This window comes from Marmota marmota, unplaced genomic scaffold (assembly GCF_001458135.2).
Source record: "Marmota marmota marmota unplaced genomic scaffold, marMar, whole genome shotgun sequence".
In the NCBI taxonomy this organism is placed as follows: domain Eukaryota; kingdom Metazoa; phylum Chordata; class Mammalia; order Rodentia; family Sciuridae; genus Marmota; species Marmota marmota.
Window position 1 is genome coordinate 45,241,912 of NW_026000016.1, and position 21,074 is coordinate 45,262,985.

Sequence of the window (21,074 nt, forward strand, 5' to 3'; positions counted from 1 at the left end):
CATGGAACCTAGAAGAGAAAGTGGAGGAATGTTCAGGGGACAGGTCTGTGAACACCAGGGCAGCCAGAAATAACATCCAGTGGCTATAGACAGTTATTTCAGAAGGGGCAAAGTCCATAAAGGTTTCTTGAAGCCATAGGTTGTCAATGGCATCAAACCATTTCTGAGCAGAGAAGATCTTTGGTATCAGCCATTGGTCCTGTTGTAGGGACTCTAGGAAGTATAGGAGGTGTCTTGGTTGAATCCAGTAATGTTAAGGGTGACAGCCCGATTGCAGCCAGTGGAAGGGCAATCACCTTGACCCATAAACTGAGAGTGGGTGGGGTCATCCTGGTGCCAAGTCACTTGGATGTTAAAGCGCCATCTATGGTTGGGATAGAAACTTGAGAGAGATTAATGATTAGTAGAAGAAGAGGGTTGGCGAGAAATTTTGAGTTTGGTGGTCGTGGTGGAAGTCCAGGACTGGAAATTTGGAACAGGTGCCTTTTTAAAGGCAGGAGACATAGTACCAGGGAGAGTGGCCCAAAAGCTTGGCCACCATTGGGGTAGTAACTATTACTGCATGGGGTCCTGTCCATTGAGGTTCCAACGATTGAGAATGCAGTTCCTGAAATAAGACTGAGTCACCCAGTTGAAGAGGGTCCAATTCAGTTTGTGGTTGTGCTGGGATTGAGGCAGTGAATGGAACAGGAAGACACCAGTCTGCATGTTCCCTTAGGAGTTTGCATAGAAGTGTGAGATTAGGCAGGTAGGACACAAGGGGAGGAGGAGTGATTGGAAAGCTTTGGTTGATTAAGAAAGGGTGCCCATAGAGTAGCTCAAAGGGGCTAAGGCCTGAGGGAGCTCTTGGGGCTACCTGAATTCAGGTGAGGGCCAACAGCAGGAGATTGGGCCAGAAGCCTGAGTTCAATAGCATGTTTAGTGAGATGATCCTTGAGAATGCCATTAGGCCTCTCAACCTTACCCAAGGGTTGGGAGTTGGTGGGGGATGTGGAGCCTCCAAGTGATGTTGAGGCCTTTGGAGACTAGTTGAACAACCTGAGAAGTGAAGGCTGGACTGTTGTCTGACTGGATGGAGGCGGGAAGTTCAAACATGGGAATGATCTGCTCAATGAGGATGGGGGTGACAGTGTTAGCAATCTCCCTGGAGGTAGGAGAGGCTTCTATCCAACATGGAAAAGTATCAACCAAAGTAAGTAGGTAGTGAAGCTTTTTGTGCCTAGGCACATGAGTGAAGTTGATGTACCAGTCTTTGCCTGGCTAGTGGCTCCTCACCTGAGGTGTGGGGAGTTTAGGTTTGATATTTTCTAGTGGGGATACTGTAGAGCAGACAGAATAAGCAGAGTGGACCTGCTGGAGAATAGTTCTCATTCCTATGAAGTGAAAGAGGGGTTGTGAAAACTGGAAAAAAGGGGTTAGAGAGGGTTTTAGATGGGCAGAGTCTCTGGAGCCAGAGGAGTTGGTCATGAGACGTAGGTCTCTGTCTTGGGCATCAGGGCTGGTAGTCTTAAAGAAGTGGTTGATTGACCAACTGGTTGGTGAATTTGTGTATCTGATCTTGCAGGAACTTCTGTAGACAATTTAATAGACATGGTCTTATTAGGAGAAACATAAAGAGGACTGCGACTGGGAGAAGCCAAGGCCATACTTGACTGAACATTCCCCATGGAGACTGTTGGCTAGTTGTTGTCTCCTCTTTTTTAGCTGTTCTTGTCTTTCATTACTCCTAGGAATGACTTTTTGGCTTAACTGTTTTTGGTAGGTGTTTAAGATCAAGCTGGTCAAAATTGACTTTGTTTCTATCTATTGTTAAAAGTCAGCCAAGTTCCCATAGGGGTTGCTTGTGGGGGAACTTGAGAACAGCTTCTTAGTTCTGCTAGTGCCATGGGTCCAGGTCTTGCTTGACCATGTGGCTTCCCTTGGAAGCATCAGGGATGTCTCCTGTATCCAATGATCCTCGTATTCACAGCAGATGCACGAATTGGCTTGAACCCCAGGGTGCTCTATCACTGAGCTACATCCCCAGCCCTTTTTATTTTTTATTTTGAAGCGGGATCTTGCTAAGTTGCTGAAGCTGTCCTCAAACTTGTGATCTTCCTGCCTCAGCCTCTGGAGTCACTGGTATTACAGACATGCACCACTGCACCTGGCTTTAAACTTTTTATTCTAAGATAATTGTAGACTCACATGCAGTTGTAAAAAAAAATAATAATACAAAGGGATCCAGTGTGCGTTTTACCCAGTTTCTCCCAATGATAACATCTTACAAAATTAAGATGGGCATGGATACAGTGAAGGTGGGGAACATTCCCTCCACCACAGGATCCCTCACCTGCCTTTGCATAGCCACACCCCTTTCTCTGTAGCTCCTCCCCTTCTTTGTCTCTGTTGACTAATTTGTTCTCCATTTCTATACTTTAGTCATTTCAAGAATAGAGAATTTGTGAAGTCTTCATTTCTATGGGACAGGCATCTGTTGACTAGTGTGTTTAGTTTTTTAAGAATCCAACAAATCATTTTCCAAAGCAAGGATGCTGTTGTACATTTCCACCGGCAACATCTGAGTGATCTAGTTTCTCTGCATCCTGACCGACTTCTGGTGTCATCGCTGTTGTAAAATCTTAGCCATTCTGATGTGTGTGTAGTGATCTCTCATCGTGGTTTTGATTTGCATTTCCCTAATGGCTAATGGTTTTGAATTTCTTTTCATGTGCTTATTTAGCCATCTGTGTATCCTCTTTGGTGAAATGACTCTTTGTGTCTTTTCCTTATTTCCTAATTGAATCAGTTGGCTGTTGAGTTTCTTATCAATTCTATACGCAATTCTGTATGCTAGTTCTTTGTTGGCTGTGTGGCTGGCAAATATTTTCTCTTCCTCTGTAGCCTTTCTTTTCATCTTTTTTTTTTTCTTTTGGTACCAGGGATTAAACCCAGGGGTGCCTAACTACTGAGCCAGATGCTAAGTTGCTTATGGCCTTGCTACGTTGCTGAGGCTGGCTTTGAACTTGAGATCCTCCTGCCACTGGGATTACAGGCGTGCACTGCTGTGCCCAACTTCATGATCCATTTAGAGTTAACTTTTGAATGATGTATAAGACTTAGACTGAGACTGAGGTTCTTTTTGTTTTTTGTTCTGTTTTGCCTATGGATGCCCAATTTCTTTAGCACTATGGTGTTGGAAAAGTTCTTTCCTCCATTGAATTACTTTTGCACCTTTGTCAAAAATCCACTAGGCTTGGTGTGGCTCAGCAGCAGAGCATTTGCCTACCACACACACGGCCCTGGGCTCACTCTCTAGTACAAAAATAAATAAAAATCAGTGAGGCACATTCATGTAGGTCTCTCGCTGGGGACTCTCACATGGTTCCTTTCTGTTTAGAGAACTTCCTTAGCCATTCTTTCAGTATTCAGCATGTAGCAATAAATTCTCCTAATTTCCCTTCGTTTGAAAATATTGATTTTTTAAAAATTTATTCCCAAAGGACATTTTTACTGGTATAGAATTGTAAGTTCACAGTTCATTCTTCAGCGCTTGAAAAATGTGGTGCTATTTCCTTTTGGCCTCCACTGGTTTGTGATGAAAATCTGCTGTCGTTTTAATAGTCTTCCCTCTATAGATTAGGTCTTTCTTTCTGTGTCTGTAACAGCTTTCAAGATTTTTTTCTCTGTCTTTAATTTGCTGATGTTTAATTGTGATGTATCTTGTTGTGTTAGTCATATTTCCATCACTGTGACAAAGTACTTGAGAACCTCAACAACCTAAAGATTTATTTTGGCTCCTTGTTTTGGGGATTTTAGTCCCCCTGCCAGGAAGGAGAGAGAGAGAGAGAGAGAGAGAGAGAGAGAGAGAGAGAGAATACAAGAGGTCAAGGACATGATAGGCTATTCCAGGGCACAACCCCAGTGAACTAATTTCTCCAACTAGGCCCCCCCTCCTGAGGTTTCCACCCCTTTCTCTGGCGCCATCAGCTACGATCCCATCAGTGGATGAACCCCAAGAGCCCCACCTCTGACCTTGCTGCATTGACAACCAACCCTTCAACACATGCCCCTTTGAGGGATACTTCAAATACAAACCATGACACTTGTTTTAGGTCAGTTTGTATCTGTCATTTGCTTGCTTTCTTGAATCTGTAGATTTATGTCTTTTGCCAACTTTGGGAATTTTGGAGCCATTTTTTAAAAATACATTTTTAGATGTCGTTGGACCTTTATTTTATTTATTTATTTATATGGATGCTGACAATCGAACCCAGTGCCTCACACATGCTGGGCAAGTGAGCTACCACTGAGCCACGACCTCGGCCCACTGGAGCCATTTTTTGAGAATGCTTTCCCAGCATTATCCTCTTTCCCCTGTCTTACCAGTACTCCAGTTACATAAAAGTTAGCTCTATTGTGATAGTCCCACAAGTCCCCGAGGACCTGCTCCATTGGTCTGAGCCTATTTTCCTTTTGTTGTTCATGCTGTATGATTTCTATTGTTCTACCTTCCAGTTTACTCTTTCCTCTATTGATCCCAGGCATTGTATTTCAGTGATTGTGTTTTTTAGTTTAAAATGTTCCATTTGGTTCTTCTTTATAGCTTCTATTCTTTGTTCTTCGTTACTGCTTGGCTCGGAGTGAGGTTCCAACTCCCCACTAGGCCTCCCCAGACACCACCCCTGGGAAAGGGGTAGGTGCTTGTTCCTGCTAGAAGGGTAGGAGTCAGGGCTCCCTGTGGTTTTCACTGACAATGCAAGGGGCCGTGTGGCCTCAGCCGAGCAGGGTAGGGGCGAAAGCCTGGGCTACTCAGCCTTCCCTGACACGGGCCCCAGCAGGGTTATTGGGGTGCCTTATCACAGCCTGATGAGGGTGGGCTTTGGTCTCCCCACTTGACCACTGCTGATGTGGGTGTTGTGGGGCCACACCGTTTTTCTTTGGCATTTGGCAGGAGTAAGGAGTTATCGTCTAAAAGTTCCCTGTCTTGCTGGGCTGCCATCTTCCTGGTCTTTGGCTAGAGAGAGCAGCCTTTTGTTGAGGCTTTTGACATTTTGTGCCCCTGGTATTTCTTGGTTGCCAGCCTCTTTAGTTCCAAATCCAGATGTGGAAGCAAAGGAAAGCCCAGGGGCCTCACCACCATGCCATTTCTCTTGTCCCTTTGTCTCTCCACCTTTGCTTTATGTATAAGGCCCAGGGTTGTTATTTGTACTTGTATTAGAGTTCTACAGAAAAACAGAAAGAAGAGATGATGATGATGATGATGATGATGATGATGATGATGATGATAGAGAGATAGAGAGAGAGAGATGTCTGTTAGGGAAATTGGCTCATGAAATTGTGGAGGCTGAGAAGTCCCACCATAAGCCATCTGTAGACCAGAGAACGGGGGGAGTTGTAGCATGGCTCAGTCCAAGTCCAAAGGCCTCAGGACCAGGAAAGCGCTCAGTAACTCTCAGTCCAAAACCAAAGGCCTGAGAACCTCTGGGGACCATTGGTATATGTCCCAGAGTCCAGAGGTCAGAGAACCTGAAGTCCTGATGTCCCAGGGTAGAAGGAGAAGGGTGTCCCAGCTCCAGTAGAGGGAACAAGCAAGTTCCTTTGTTCTCTGCCTCTTTGTTCTGGCTGGGCCCTCAGTTGATTAGCTGGTGTCCCCTTCCTCACCCAGTCCACTGATTCAAATGTTAGTCTCTTCCAGAAACACTCTCACAAACTTACCCCAAAATAATGCTTTACCAAGCTACCCCTTAGTCCAATCAGTCCACCTAAAGTTAATAATTGCATTACTCCATCTTCCTGGAATTAATTTTTGGATACCCATTCTATTAAAAAACAATGGAAAAAAATGGTTCGGCTTTTTTTTTTTGGGGGGGGGTACCAGGGATTGAACCCAGTGGTGCTTAACCACTGAGCCACACCCCCAGCCGTTTTTAATATTTTATTTAGAGACGGGGTCGTGCTGAGTTGCTTTAGGACCTCACTAAGTGGCTGAAGCTGGTTTTATACCTCCAATCCTCCTGCCTCAGCCTCTCCAGCCACTGGTTTGGTTTTCAAAGAGCTCAAAGCCTGGCAGAGGAGAGAGATGTATGTGAAGATCAAATATCATGTTGAAGTACTTCAGTGGGAGATGTTGAGATATTCTGGAGGCTTGAAGGAGGTGGGTTTGCCACCCTACCTGGGATGTATGGGGAGGAGCAGGAGCACCTTCTTTGAAGCAAACTTTGCAGATACGCAGATTTCTCTATGGAAGCTAGTGTCGAGGACACTCCCCAGGGGAAAACAGCTGGGAAAAAGACATTGAACAGCAAGCTGAGGCTGCTCATTGTGGGCAGGTGTGATGGTCTGATAAAACCAGAGAAGTCAGTGGAGGTAGGGAAGTGGAAGGAGACCAGATCATAGGGAGAATTGTTTGCTCTGCTAACCCTTAAAGCTTTTAAGCATGAAGTGATATGGTTAGATTGGCATTTCTGAGTGATGAGCCTGAGACGGTCAATGCAGAAAGACAACAGCCAGCAAGTTTTCATTTTGGCTCGGGTGAGTTGAGCATAGACAGAGATGGTGGAGGTGAATTGCAGGGGTGAATCTGAGAGATGCTTAGGAGACAAGATTCACAGGACTGGGTGGATGAGGGAGCAAGAAAGAGCACAGCCACTTGGCTCTGTAGCGCCAACTAAGGAAACAGTCTCAGATTTTGAGAAAGGAAGAAAGAATACGAGTTTGGCTTTGGACATGTAGAGTTTGGAGCATCTGGAAACAGCCCGGTGAGGATGCCAGATGGATAAGTATCTCAGCAGAGAAGTTAAAGGCAGAGAGACAGATTTGGGAGTCATCACATAGAATTGATAGTTAAAAACGTAAAGCTCCTTGAGAGGGCTTTAAGAATTCAAAAAGATCCGAGCTGGTGGTACACACCTGTGATCCCAGCAACTTGGGAGACTAAGGCAGGAGGATTGCACATCTGAGGCCAGCCTGGGCAATCTAGTGAGACTCTGTCTCAAAATAAAATAAATAAAAACGTTTGGTGATGTAGCTCAGTGGTACAGCACTTGCCTGACATGCATGAGGCCCTGGGTTCAATCCCTAGCACTGCCAAAAAACCAAAAAAAAAAAAAAAACAAGAAGAGAACCATCATGATTAAGAGATGGACAGCAGAAGAGTCTTGGAGGGTCCTGTGGTCATATGCGTCTTATTAGAAGCCACTTCACAGTTTTACAAGAGGAGCTTTGATGCAGGCAACTGGCTACACCAGAGAGAGAAGAGCTGAAGAACCCAACAAGGAGGAAGTGGCCATCACAACTGTGCAGAGACCTGGGTCCTGTGGATCTGGAACCACAAAGGGCCCGCCTGGGAGGGGTTGGGGCCACCAGGGAGTCTTCGATCCTGCTGAGACACTTCTTTGAAAAGGGAAGAGAGAGCTCTCCCTTCCTCTCACCTTCCAGGGGGTACCAGTTCCTTGTTGGCAGAAGCCCAGCTGATGCAGGGCTGCAGGAACAGCTAGCCTGCTCCCACAGGAACAGGCCGGAGCCCTGAGGAGTGGGTGTGAGGACAAGTGGCAGGACTGCCAGACACCACAGAGCCAGGAAGTTCAGCTTTACCCTGCAGTGTCCAGTGTGTCAGAGAGGTCAGCCAGCCTGAGGAGACGTGTCCCTGGGATTGAGAGATTAGGACAACACAGTGACCTTCATTAAGGAAAGTGCTGAGGTCTAGTTCCAGGTAGGTCAATCGCCCTGGCTTGCTGACTGCAGATCTGCCGGCTGTGACACCCTTCCACAAGCCCGAGCCAACTGCTGCCTTTCTGATGTCTAGACTCACTGCCACTTTCTGGTCTTAGCTCTTCATGCTGCTGCCAATTCCCCCAGCCTCAGGAGACTGTGCAAAATCTCTCAGCGACCCCTGCCATGTCCTAAGACCTGGGCCAACACCTGGCATTGTGGGTCTTAGCCCATCCTCTGACAGCTCAGTGCGTAAACAAGACCAAGCACTGTGGCTCTGTACCCCCTTGGGCTCAGCCCATTTGGTGGCTTCTGGGCCTGCTCCCTGCCTGGCTGATTTCTTTGTGTGCCTTGGCCGGCTCCCGCGGCGCCAGCCCGCTGCATGGGTATAATAGCCCTGATCGCTGTGCTTGTCGGCGAGGAGACAGCAGGGGCAAGGCCCCATCCAGGGCTCATCAACCCCTGCGCCCCAGCTGTGTTAATTGTCCAAGCCCTCCAACAAGCCGACCCTGTTTTCCGTCTGCAATTAAGACAGAACGCTCGTTATCTCTTCTGCTCCCATTATCTGCAGACTCTGCTAAGGAGCTTTCTCTCAAGAGCAGCACCTGCAGAGGCCAGCAGAGGTTGGCATTAACTCCTTCCCTGCTGGAGCCTCAGAGCCAAAGGAAAGGGGTGAGGAAGGCTGCTGAGGCTGGCAGAGGCTCTGGGAGAGAGGGCAGCACGTGGGACCCTTGGCATGGTTCTGCTCAGACTCAATGGGTGACCTCTGGCCTTCTAAATCCTCTCGCTCCTCTCTTCTGCCCAGGGAACCTATGGAAATGAGTAAGACACTGTTTAAGTTGCTTGCTCCCTTGAGCAACTGTATAAATCCCCAGCCTTCTATTATCATGACTAATCTCACCTCCCATAGTCAAAATTTGAGCATCCAGTTTAAGCATGGAAATAAACAGCCTAATAAGCAGTGGTGTCCGTGCCTGGGGAAGAGGTTCTGAACTGCCCCGAGGGACTTGGATTTAGCAAACCCACTTTGCAGTGTGTCCTTCAGCAAGTCACTTAATCTCTCTGCGCTCTAGATTCCTTCTCTGAAAAATTACAGTCCAATTAGATAATCTCCAAGATACTTTGTAATAGAGAAATCCCATTACCAACGATGATCTTCTGTACAATACAATTTGAGAAGGAAAATAGCATTTATTGAACCTCCAGTGTGTGCCAGATCTTTCCTGTTTATCAATATTTCCATTTTAAGTGTGATTTAAAAAAATAAGGTTCAGAAAGGTTATGTAAGTTGTCCAAGGTCAAACATCCAGCACTCAGAAGACTCTGGTCTCAAATCCATGTCTGTGAGGCTTTAAAACCTTGCTCTGTCCATGTTACCATGTTTTAAGAGTCTGCACATCTCATGCTTTCTTAGGAGATAAAACTGCATAGAGAGGAAAACAGTAAACCGAACTAAGAATGAAGATGAATTGTGACCCTTTAACTCTCTGGAGTCATAATGTGTTGGGATAGAGCAAACGGAAAGGAATCTTCCCTTTGGTCTTCCTATGTGACAAGAGAATACCTGAGATGTGTGTGCAAGATATTCTTCGAGGAGGGATAAGATGGTTGCAGGAGGTACAGAAATAGATTATTATTGACAGCTAAGTTTTGGAAATGCAGTGTAATCCATCTGTCTTTTGGAATCCTGACCTAAAACAAAGAAAAAAGTTTGTGGCGGAGTGTAGTGGTGCATACCTGTAATCCCAGCAACTTGGGAGGTTGAGGCAGAAGGATTGAAGGTTTGAAGCCAGCCTCAGCAATTTAATGAGGCTATAAGCAACCTACAGAGACCCTGTCTCAAAATAAAAGATAAAAAGGGCTGGGGATTTGGCTTAGTGGTTAAGCACCCTTGGGTTCAATCCCTGGTACCCTCCCCCCCAAAATTTGCATAATCTTTGGGCATTGAACTCTTGTTGCCATCTGGGTAAACTGAGGCCTGGAACACAGCTGCTAGTTCAGCAGCCAACCCAGCCTGGGATGTGCTTGTATGCAGCAGAGCCCTCCCAAGCCTATTTCTAGAATTTCCTCTGAGTCTGCAGAAACTGCCCAGGGCCTAGCCTGTCTGTCCAGACGACAGGCTGGGATAGTCCAGATGCTCCACCAAGGGCTGCTGGATGCTGGACCGTTCACTAATCTGCTCCTGAGTCATCCAGAGACAGGTGTCTGGACAGAATCTGGAGCAGACATGAGGGAGAGCAGTAAAGGTCTTGACTAGCGGCTGGCAGAGAACCCAGATCCTGGCATCCCACAGAAGGGGAGAAGAGCCTCTGCATTTCCAAACCAAGGCCTCACAAGAGCGAGAAAAAGGCCTAAAACCCTTAACCTAGAAGTAAGTAACTAAGGTGGCTTTACCCAGCCCCTGTCCCACATAAGACTGATGAGACAGATGCTTTCTGTCTTGGGTTCCTGTTTGAATAGTTGTCCTAGGGATCTGATTTCACATCAGACCTTAGGCTGGTTCTCTCCTGGTTTTAGGATTCTGTATTTGGGATGCCTCCTCCGTGGAGGGCTTTTTATAGAGTACTGAAAATTCTTAAAGCAGGAAATCTCAGCGTGTTCTGTGGCTTTTTGCAAGATATTCTGCGAGGAGGAATAGGATGGTGGGGGGAGGCACAGAGATAGGTTATTATTGACAGCTAAGTTTTGGAAATGCAGTGAAATCCATCTGTCTTTTGGAATCCTGATCTACATTAACATAGGAAAGGCTCTGAGAAGTTCTTCATTCACAAACACCAAGGGAAAAAAAATAGACCAATTAGGCTTCATCAAAGTTAAGAGATTGGGTTTCAAAAGACACTATAAAGAAAATGAGGGCTGGGATGTATCTCAGTGGTAGAGCATTTGCCTAGCATATGCAAGGCTCAGAGTGCAATCCCCAGTACTAAAAAAGCAGGAAAGGGCAAATGACACTTGAATAGCCATTTCTTCAAAAAATATATATTAACAGCCAACAAACATATGACAAGACATTCAACATCACTAATTATTAGGGATGTGCAAATCAAACCCAAATGAGATACAAACCAATAGGATGATGGGTTAAGGATGAGGCTCAGTGGTAGAGCACTTGCCTGGCATGCATGAGGCCCTGGGTTTGACCCCCAGTACCCCAAAATAAAAAGAGTTGTTTTTTGTTGTTGGTGGTGTTTTTGCTTTTTTTTTCTGATTAGTAAAATTTTATCTTTTCCAGACTTGCTCATAATGAACAAGCCCCAAATCAGAGACTAATACATAAGCTATCTCTTTTGTAACACTCCCAAGAGGGCCTGAGGGTTCCTTTTTGTTGTTGTTGTTCTAATTAGTTACACATGACAGTAGAACGCTTTTTGACACATCATACATAAATGGAGTATAACCTCTCATTCTTCCAATCGTACATGATGTAGAATCACACCAGTCATGTAATCACATATGCACATAGGGTAATAATGTCTGATGCATTCTACTATCTTTTTACCCCCATACCCACTCCCCTCCCTTCACTCCCTTCTGCCACATGTGGATGCTAATTCACACCGAGGGAGGCAGGGCTAGGGAAAAATAATTTTTTTTTTTAATCTCAAACTAATAGGATGGCCATTATCAAAAACATGGAAAAGTTTGGGGGCTGTAGCTCAATGACAGAGCCCTTGCCTACCATACATGAAGCTCTGGGTTTCATCCTTAAAACTGTGAAAAAGCAAAACAAACAATAACCTCTCCCCCAAAAAAACCCCACAGAAAATAAAATTTTGGCAAGGATGTGGAGAAATTGGAACAAAACTCTTGGACTCTGTTGCAGGAATGTAAATTGGTGCAATCATTTGGAAAACAGTACAATGCTTCCTCAACAAATTAAAAATAGAATCACCATATGATCCAGCAATTCCATTTCTGGGTATACACCCAAAAGGATTGAAAGCAGAATTTTGAGATATTTGTGTACCATGTTCATAGCAGCAGTATTCACAATAGCCCCAAAGTGGAAACAACTCAAGTGTCCATCAACAGATGGATGGATCAACACAGTGTGGTAGATACATACAATGGAATATTATTCAGCCTTAAAAAGAAGGAAATTCTGACACATGCTCTAACACACATAAATCTTGATGATGTGCTATGTGAAATAAGAACTTGATAAGTCAATAAATGGCTACGAAAAGCCAAATACTGTATAATTCCACTTTTCTGAGTTCCTGTAGTTTGATTCCTACAGAAAGAAAGTAGAATGGTAGTTGCCAGGGGCTGGGGGTGGAGAGGGAGTTATTTTTTAATGGGTAGTGTTTTAGTCAGCTTTTTCACTGCTGCGACTAAAGGATCTGACCAGAAGGAGGAAAAGTTTATTTGAGGGCTCACAGTTCCAGAGGTCTTAGTCCATAGAAGGCCGGCTCCATTCCTTGGGGCTCAAGGTTAGGCTGAACATCATGGCGGGAGAGCGTGGCAGAGGGTAGCAGCTCATATCAGGAAGCAGAGAGAGAGAGTCCACATTCCAGATACAAACATATACCCAAAGCCACTCCCCAATTAACCACTTCCTCCAGTCACAGCCCACCTGCCTCTAGTCACCACTCAGTTAATCCCATCAGGGATTAATTCACTGATTGGGTTAAGACTCTCAAAATCCAATCACTTGTCCTCTAAAACTTCTGGCATTGTCTCACACGTGAGCTTTTGGGGGACACCTCACATCCAAACCATAACAGGTACACAGTTTAAGTTTTGCAAGGTGAAAAAAATTTTGAAGATCGATGGTAGTAATGGTTGCAGAACAGTGTGAACGTACTTAATACCATTTGCGTTCATCTGCCGGACTGCCATAACAAAGTGTCAAAGTCTAGGTGGCTTAATTTTTTTTTTTTCTCACTGTTCTAAAAACAGTTTCTCACAGTTCTGAAAATCCAAGATTAGGATGACAAGGTTGGTGTCTGGTGAGACCTCTTCTTCCTGGCTTGCAGAGGGCAGCCTCTCACTGGGTTCTCAAGTGGCCTTTTCTCTGTGCAGGCAAGCACCAGGGAGGAGGATCCCTGATAGTTCTTTCTCTTCTTATAAAAACACCAGCCCTTTTGGTTTAAGACCCCACCCATCTTGGCTATATTCTTTTTTTTTTTTTTTTTTAGAGAGAGAGAGAGAGAATTTTTTTAATATTTATTTTTTAGTTATCGGCGAACACAACATCTTTGTTTGTATGTGGTGCTGAGGATCGAACCCGGGCCGCACACATGCCAGGCGAGCGCGCTACCGCTTGAGCCACATCCCCAGCCCTTGGCTATATTCTTTAAGGCCCTATGCCAAATACATTCACATTTTGGGATAGACTTTCAACGTTTAAATTTGGAAGGTGGGGGACACACAATTCAGTTCATGGCACCATTGAACTATACATCTAAGAATGAGTAAGATGGTAATTTTATGTTATGTGTATTCTACCACATTTTTTTAAATGCTTGTTTTTTAAATGACACTATCAAGTAAGTGAATAGACGACCTGTAGGATGGTATAATATTGGTGAATCAGATGTCTAAAAAGGGTCTAATATCCAGAGAATACAAAGAATTCTTAAAATTAAACAACAGAAAGACACATAAACTCAATTTAAAAATAGACAAAAGATTTGAATAGACATTTCTCCAAAGAATATACACAAATGGCAAACAGTCACATGAAGAGATGCTCAACATCATTAGTCAACAGGGAAATGTAGATCTAAACATGGAACACCACTTCTCACCCACGTTGATGGCTATTATCAGAAAGACAGACAATAAGAAACATTAGCAAGAAGGTGGGAAAACTGGAACCTTCCTATATAACTAATGGGAATGTAAAATGGTGCAGTCTCTTTGGAAACATTTTGCCCCCCCCCCCACCTTTTTTTGGTACTGGGGATTGAACCCAGAAATGCTTACCACTGAGCCACATCCCCAGCCCTATTTTGTATTTTATTTAGAGACAGGGTCTTACTGAGTTGCTTAGCACCTCGCTTTTTGCTGAGGCTGGCTTTGAACTCGCGATCCTCCTGGCTCAGCCTCCTGAGCTGTTGGGATTACAGATGCACGCCACTGAGCCAGGTTGGGCTGGCACTTTTTTTTTTAAATATTTTTTTAGTTGTAGATGGTCATAATATCTTTATTTATTTATTTTATATGGTGCTGAGTACCTCAAACCCAGTACCTCACACATGCAAGGCAAGTGCTTTACCATTAATCCAAAACCCCAGCCTGAGCTGGCACTTCTTAAAACATAAAAATATGATTTGGCCCAGAAATTCCAGTTCTAGGTATGTACCCAGGAGAATTGAAGACATATGTCTGTACAGAAACTTTTACACAAATGTTCATAGCAACAATTTTCATAATAGCCAAAAACGTGGAAATAACCCAATGACTGATGAACAGTCATGTTCATGTGGTAGTATGTTCCTACAATGGTATATTATTCATCCATGAAAAGGAACTGAAGTCCTGACACAGGCTCCAACATGGTGAACCTTGAAAATATGCCACGTGAGAGAAGCCACACACAAAGGGCTGCATTGAATTGATTCCATTGATGTGAATTTTTAGAACGGGCAAACATAGAGACAGAAAATAAATTTGCATTTGCCAGGGGCTGGGGCAGGGGAACTAGGAGGTGATTACTATTAGGTATGGGTTTTGGGGGGGATGGTGAGATGTTTTGAAATTAGGGAGTAGTGATGGTTGCACAATTTTGTGAGTACACTAGAAAACAATACATTGATGGTACGCCTTAAAACAATGAATTTCATTGTATACAAATTTATTTCAATTCATGGGGAAAAAATAAAGTCTATTCAAACTCAGCCGTGCTGGGGATCAAGCCCTGTGTCTCATGCTTGCCGGGCACGTGCTCTGTCACTGAGCGACAGTCATAGCCCAAACTCAGTATTTCTTTAACTAAATAAAAATATAAACCTTTTTAGCTCAGAGGACCCATTAACCTCCAGTGGAAACAGTTAAAAATGGAGAAATTTTACAGATAGGGGAAGGAGAAGGAAATTGACATCTGTACCTTGATTTTGGTTAGTAACTCGGAATGAAATCAGAGAAGAAATTTCAAAATTCTTAGACTCAGATGAGAACAGTGATACAAAATAGCAGAACACTAGGAGGCCCATTCTAAGAGGAAAGCGTACAGCTCTGAGCATCTAGCTAAGAACAGGCAACGACTTTCTCAACAGGCCCCTTAAAGCTCAGGAAATAATGCCAAGAGTTAATAAAAGGAATGGCGTCAAATGAAGAAGCTTCTGCACAGCAAAGGAAACAATTAGGAATGTGAAGAGAGACCTACAGAATGGGAGACAATCTTTGCTAGCTACTATTCTAACAGAATATCCAGAATATGTAAAGAACTCTAAAAACCTAACATCAACCCCCCCCCCCAAATAACCCAATTAATAACTGGGTAAATGAATTAAAAGACACCTCTTAAAGGAAGAAATACAGCATATATTATGGGATGGTCCTGAAGATAGGTTGTATAGCTTGATCCTCACCACTACTCAGTAAGGAAGTCATTATTGCCTCCATGTCACAGATCCAGAAAGTGAGTTTGGAGGAGGAATGCGGTTAGTAAGCACCTAACACCCTGCTGCTAATAAAGAGTGGGAGAGGAAGTGTAATCAGGTCCCCCTGACTGCAAGGCCTGCACCCTCCCCAAGGCCCCACACGACCTCTCTATCCCACACTAAGATTTCTCTAGCTAGGTAATCCCTAGCTAGTGTGTGTGTGTGTGTGTGTGTGTGTGTGTGTATGGAGAGAGAGGGGGCAGCTTTATTGAGGTATAATGAAATTTAATGAGTTTTCAACAAGTGAATACAGTTGTTTAACTACCACCACAATCATAATTAAGAACATTTACATCTCCCCAAAACATTCCCAGTCAATCCCCAACTTCCTGGTCCCTGGCACCTTCTGCCTTGCTTTTTTTGACACAGGTGTTAGTGATGCATGAAACTGAGCCCATGCCCAGCCGAGGAGGGGCTGCAGGGGAAGCTGCTATTTGATGGATGGGGACGCCAGGAGTCAGAGCTAGGCACCAGGAGAGCCAACTGCGCCTACCAATTCCAGGCCTGACTCATGGAAGTTTGCAGATAGGGATTTGTCTTCCTAACAGCCACTTCACCCCACCTGACTCTCCCACCCCTCTGCTGGCTTTGTTTTCTTGGGTCCTTAACACCATCTACCCCACGGCCTTTGTTCTTCATAGTCAGTTCTATGAGAGTGAGGGTTGATTGGGAGCTACTGTGTTCCCTGCCCATTCCTGGCCCTTTGCACTCTGATCTTCTTATCACTCTTAATGTACAATAGGGTCGTCTGGTAGAGAAGAGGCCGAGGAGGGAGGCTATAGTAGTTAAGTCGCTGCTCAGCTATGACTTTGGTCTGATATGGACATATGGGCCTAGAGAGTCTCTTTGTTCAAAGGTGAGCAGGGAAAGTGCTGTTTGCCCAATCTCTCTGACTCAGGCCCCCTGCCCTGGGCTCAGCTGAACTTGAGTGGCCCTGGCTGGTATTGGTCCAGCCAGGGATTGGTCCTGCCTGTTGCAGGAGCCCAGCAGGCCTAGTACAGACAGAAAGGGTGTGGGGAGCTAGGTTGGCTCTGGGACAGAAAATAAGTATGTGTAAATGTATGCAGATATATGCAAATCTCTGCAGCTCTGCAGTCTGCCAAGCGGGCTCTCTGAGTAGGAGCCCCACAGCCCAGCCTGGACCCCACCCTGTGTGCGACATCTCCTTCTGGCCCTGTGAATCCCTTCTTCCTGCTTCTCCCTCCCAAGAGCATCTGCTCCTTCTCAGCGGCATCCTCCCCTTAGCCCCCCAGGGGTCTGAAAAGGTGAGAAAGCTGAGTCACAGGGCAGGGGAGGGAAGAGATATGGCCTCCGAGAATGACTGCAACCAGTGACAAGAGAGCCACCCCACACCTAGCTCTTGGTTGCAGGCTCTTCTTTGACCCCAGGTGTCAAAATTGCTATCTTTCAGATGGGGGACCACTGCCCTGCATCTGGAACAATCCAAGGCAGAGCTTGGCAGTGTCTTTGGTGCGGAGGGCCCGTGTAATGTAAGCAATGCGAAGACAGTCTGCAATGGGGCCTCCTCTACCCCCTCTCAACCTCCCACCCTCCGCTCTTCCAAAGCAGGCCTCCTGAGGTGTAGACGCTGCCCCACCTGGGTGGGATGGACCAGCTCTCCTCTCTTGGTTTGGGCCTTCATGTTCTCACAGCTGTCTGCCTCTGCTCTCTCTGCCTTCAGTGAGCACACACATCCTCCCACTTGCCATCAGCAACTCTTCCTGGAACCAACAAGAGCAAACACAATCCTCAACCAGAGTTTGAGGGAAAGACACACAGTCCCTGCCTGAAAAAGCTCACAGTCTACTGCAAAGGGTGGTGCCAGGCGACAAAGGCTCTTCATCACTTTGGAGGCCCACACTGGAGTCTGAGAGCTCCTAGCTCTATTCCTCATTTTGTTGGTGGTAAAATAGACCTAGACAGTGCAAGCAGTTTTCCTAGAGCCACACAGCCAGGTGGTAGTACTGTGACTCTAACAGGGTCTCCTGGTTTCCAGGTGGTGCTCTGTCCTCCACCCCTTGTTGAGTTAGCCATAGAATGGGAGTGAGAGGGGAGGTCAGGAATTGAAGGATGAGTGACCTCACCCAGAGGCTTCCTGGAGGAGGTAGTCTTCAGATTGTGCTCTAAAGGATGAACACAGAGAGTAGCTAGGGTTGAGCTGACCAGTCGTACCCTACAAAGAATGTGAGGAAAGCACAGGTTTTGAGGTCCAGGTAGCAAAATGGAAGCACCTTGTAGGAAGGGACAGGAGGCCTCATCACCAATGGGATGAGGACCCACCCCTTACCTCCCAGCTCAGACTACCTGTCAGAGCAGGAACGAGTGTAGGAGTAACTGGAATACAGCGGGTGGTCCCCTTCTGTCACTCTCAGATGCTGCCATCCTCAGTTTGGGGCCATGGCTCCTCCTAGTCACATTTTCTTATTCCCTCTTCTTGATTCTAGGCACCTCTGTGGACATTGTCTAACCTGCACAAGGTCCCCATCATCAAGAACCTCCCCAAGGCCTGCCTTAAATGATCCCAGGCACTGTGCCCACCTGGAAGGTGGAAATGTCTAAACATCTGGAGCTGAGTGGGAACAGCAACCAGGAGGCTGGGGTGTGGGGTGGGGAAAGGGGTATCCAATCAGAGCTGCCCTTCTCTGGCTTTAGGAGGTCTCGGGTGATGGATGCCTTTCCCTGTCCAGCCTGACTCCAGCAGTAGCCCTCCTTCATCCATCAGCCCCACGAGCTTGTCAGCAGGTGGCTGGGGGAGCACTTTGGTCCTCAGGTCTCAATCCATCCAGGCTAGAGACAACTTCCTCTCCCCGAGGGGAGGCTAATGCAGCCCACAAATTAAGACATCTGCTCTCCCTCCCAGCCCCGGGAACCTGGGGCTCTGTAATACCCACCCCTGTTTTCTTTGGCCCTATTTAACTTTCCTCCAATTAGTCAGGCCCTGGGGCAGTGGCTAGACGACAGATGAGTCAGAGGATGGCAGAACCAAATCCAGAACCAAGCGTTTACCCTGGTGTCAGCGGCCTTTCTCTGCTGGCCCCATTCTCTTCCTCTTCTCAGTATTCTCTGATAGTCTGTGTCCTGGGCCTGCACCAAATTTGTTGTCATTTGCCTGTTTCTTTGTCATTATCTCCACTGATACCACTGGGAAGGAGACGGTTTAGCCTGTGTCTGAGTACATAGTCTGTCTCCCCCTAACAGATTGGGGCTGGCCAGTGGTCTCAGTGCAGACTCCTCCCCAACTCAGAGCCATTCCCTCCTCGTAGACTGTCCTGTCTGCCTTTGCTTCAGCTGTAGCTGCAGGGAGCCTGGATGGGCCTGGGACCCCAGAAGGCTCACTGGCAAGGTAACGAGTTAAGAGCAGGTGTCAAGACATTGACTGCAGGTGCTGAGGGTCAGGGCAGAGGGAATGTCATCAGTGCAGGTGGGAACAGGCCTAGTGCCCCAGGAGGTCCTAAAAGCAGCTCCTGCCAAGAGCAGAGTCAAGGAGTCTGACAGTGGGTGGGGGGAATGTTGCTTCCCAGCCCCATCTGTGGCTCCCAGGGCCATTCTGGGCCAGGGTGGCTCTTAGCCCCATGCTGGAGATGTGCCTCATGCAGGCAAGGGTTCATTTCTGCCTCCTTGGTTCACTTCGGAGCCTCCCAGTCAAGGCAGGTTTGGAGTCTCAGGATGACATAGGAGAAGGCAGAGGAGGAGGTGAGGCTAGAGTGCAAAGCTTGTAGAAAGTTCCATAGGAGGCTACAGGAAGGGAGCATGAGCTTGTAGAGAGGGCTGTGAGGGCACCCAAGGCCAGTAGCCAGAGGCAGAGGCAGAGTAGTACAGACTGTTGGCAGAACCCAGATGGAGTCCTCGGGCCCAGTCCAGGAAGTGGGCATTGTCCCTTGGGAAGCAGAAGTGGCTTCTCTCTACATGACTGTAGAGTAAGGCAAGGTGAGCGAGGGGCAGCAGGGAGGGGGGCTGGCCCTTTCTTCAGCCAACCTTGCCTGGCAGAGCCCTGAGGCAGAGCAGTGGGACGCCTACACCCTGGAACTGGCGGGCTGGGAGCTGTCCAGCACGGGGACCTGCTGAAATCAGCAGGGTCCCAGCCTGAAGGAGGCCCAGGGGAAGAGCCGGCGCCCTTCTGCAGTTCACTGCGCCCTCTCTGCTTCAGGGATTGTGAGGCTGACCTAGAGGGCCAGCCTGGGAAAAGGAACGCTGAGCAGGGAATATGTGAGTCTTCTGTATGGGGAAGTCCATGGGTGGAGGGACAGTGTTCAAGGCTAAACAGCAGTCAAAGGCAAGGTGGTTTGTAAGGACATGCACGAGTCATTTAAGGCAACTTGTCCTGACTCACACTTCAAACCAAACACTTTTTGCTTCTCTTCTCCTAATCAATGAAACTCTTCCATCCCACTGAAGCTTTCTCAATAACTACAGAGGCCCCACCTGCCCTCCCTGCTCCATTCTCTGGCTCCCTCTCCCAAGTGCCAAGAGGGTCATATCCAGTCAGCAGATCCCTCATCTCCAAACCATATCAGGCTTTTGATGAATTTGGGGGACGGGTTGGGGACTGGGAAGAAACAGGCTGGAGCAGCTGTACGCACTGTCACAGCCAGGAGGCTGATCTGAGGGGTTAGACTCAGGATCAGAGCCTGGCCCTCCAGCATGGCCACTGTCTTCCAACCAAGGGAAGGAGGAAGAAATTCCTTCCCACTGCTCTTTGGCAAAGTTGAAAACTGTCTCCGTCATCGCTTATGTGTGTCCTTCTCTTTCTCCTCCACTGAGCCACATCCCCCCAGAACCAGCACTCTCCTCTCTAGGACACTCATCCACTGGCTCCGGCTGGCACCTTAGGGACTGCCTCAGCAGTTATGCAAATCACCTGTACCTGCATGCCATCGGCAGTGGTTGGGAAAACAGGCTCTGCAACCCGCAGCCTGTGCTTGACCATTACCCTTCCCCCTTCTCAGCAGCCTGATTAAGGCCAGCGCCTTCACCTTGCTCTGCCTCCGTTTTCCCACCTATTAAATGAGAACAATGCCTTTGTCTGTCTCACGCAGTTTTACGAAAATGAAATCAGCCGATACAGTGAAATGCTGGCAGCAATGCCTGACACAGGTGAACGACCCATGAGTGGCAGCTGTCGTTATTACATCTCTTGAAGCCTCTGTCTCCCTTGTGAGCCCCATCTTTCCCATCAGGCTAGGAAACTGCCATGAATACCTCTTCATGTACCTTCCAGCTTCCAAAGAGCTTCCTGATGACAGAGACTATCTTCCCTCCGTTGGGGTACCCTGACCCTGATGTGAAGGGCTGGGGATATATTTTTTTAATATTTTTAAATATTTTTTGTAGTTGTAGATGGACAGCATGCCTTCATTTTGTTTATTTTTATGTGGTGCTAGGGATTGAACCCAATGCCTCACACATACCTCACAAGTACTCTGCCACTGAGCTACAGCCCCAGCCCCACAACCACTCTTATTTTTTTAAAAATTTTTTTTAGCTGTAGGTGGACACAGTACCTTTATTTTTATGTGGTGCTGAGGATCAAACCCAGTGCCCCACACATACCAGGCAAGTGCTCTACCACTGAGCTCCCCACACACTTATTTTTAATATTTTGACTTTTTTATGCAGTACTGGGGATGGAACCCAGAGATGCTCTATCTCTGACCTACATCCCCAGCTCTTTTTAAAATTTATTTTGAGACAGGGTCTCATTAAATTGCTGAGGCTGGCCTCAAACTTGCAACCCTCTAACCTCAGCCTCCCAAGTGGCTGGGATTATAGGCG

The 21,074-nt window shown here is 46.6% G+C and overlaps 1 protein-coding gene and 1 non-coding gene across 12 annotated transcripts in view; both read left to right on the forward strand.

The window, feature by feature from the left end:
- Positions 1 to 21,074, forward strand: part of Nav1 (neuron navigator 1) — a 255,035-nt gene that overhangs the window by 32,986 nt on the left and 200,975 nt on the right. The gene's annotated exons all lie outside the window — the stretch shown is intronic.
- On the forward strand, positions 7,000 to 7,071 carry Trnav-gac. The gene has a single exon. It is a non-coding gene; the product is annotated as a tRNA-Val (tRNA).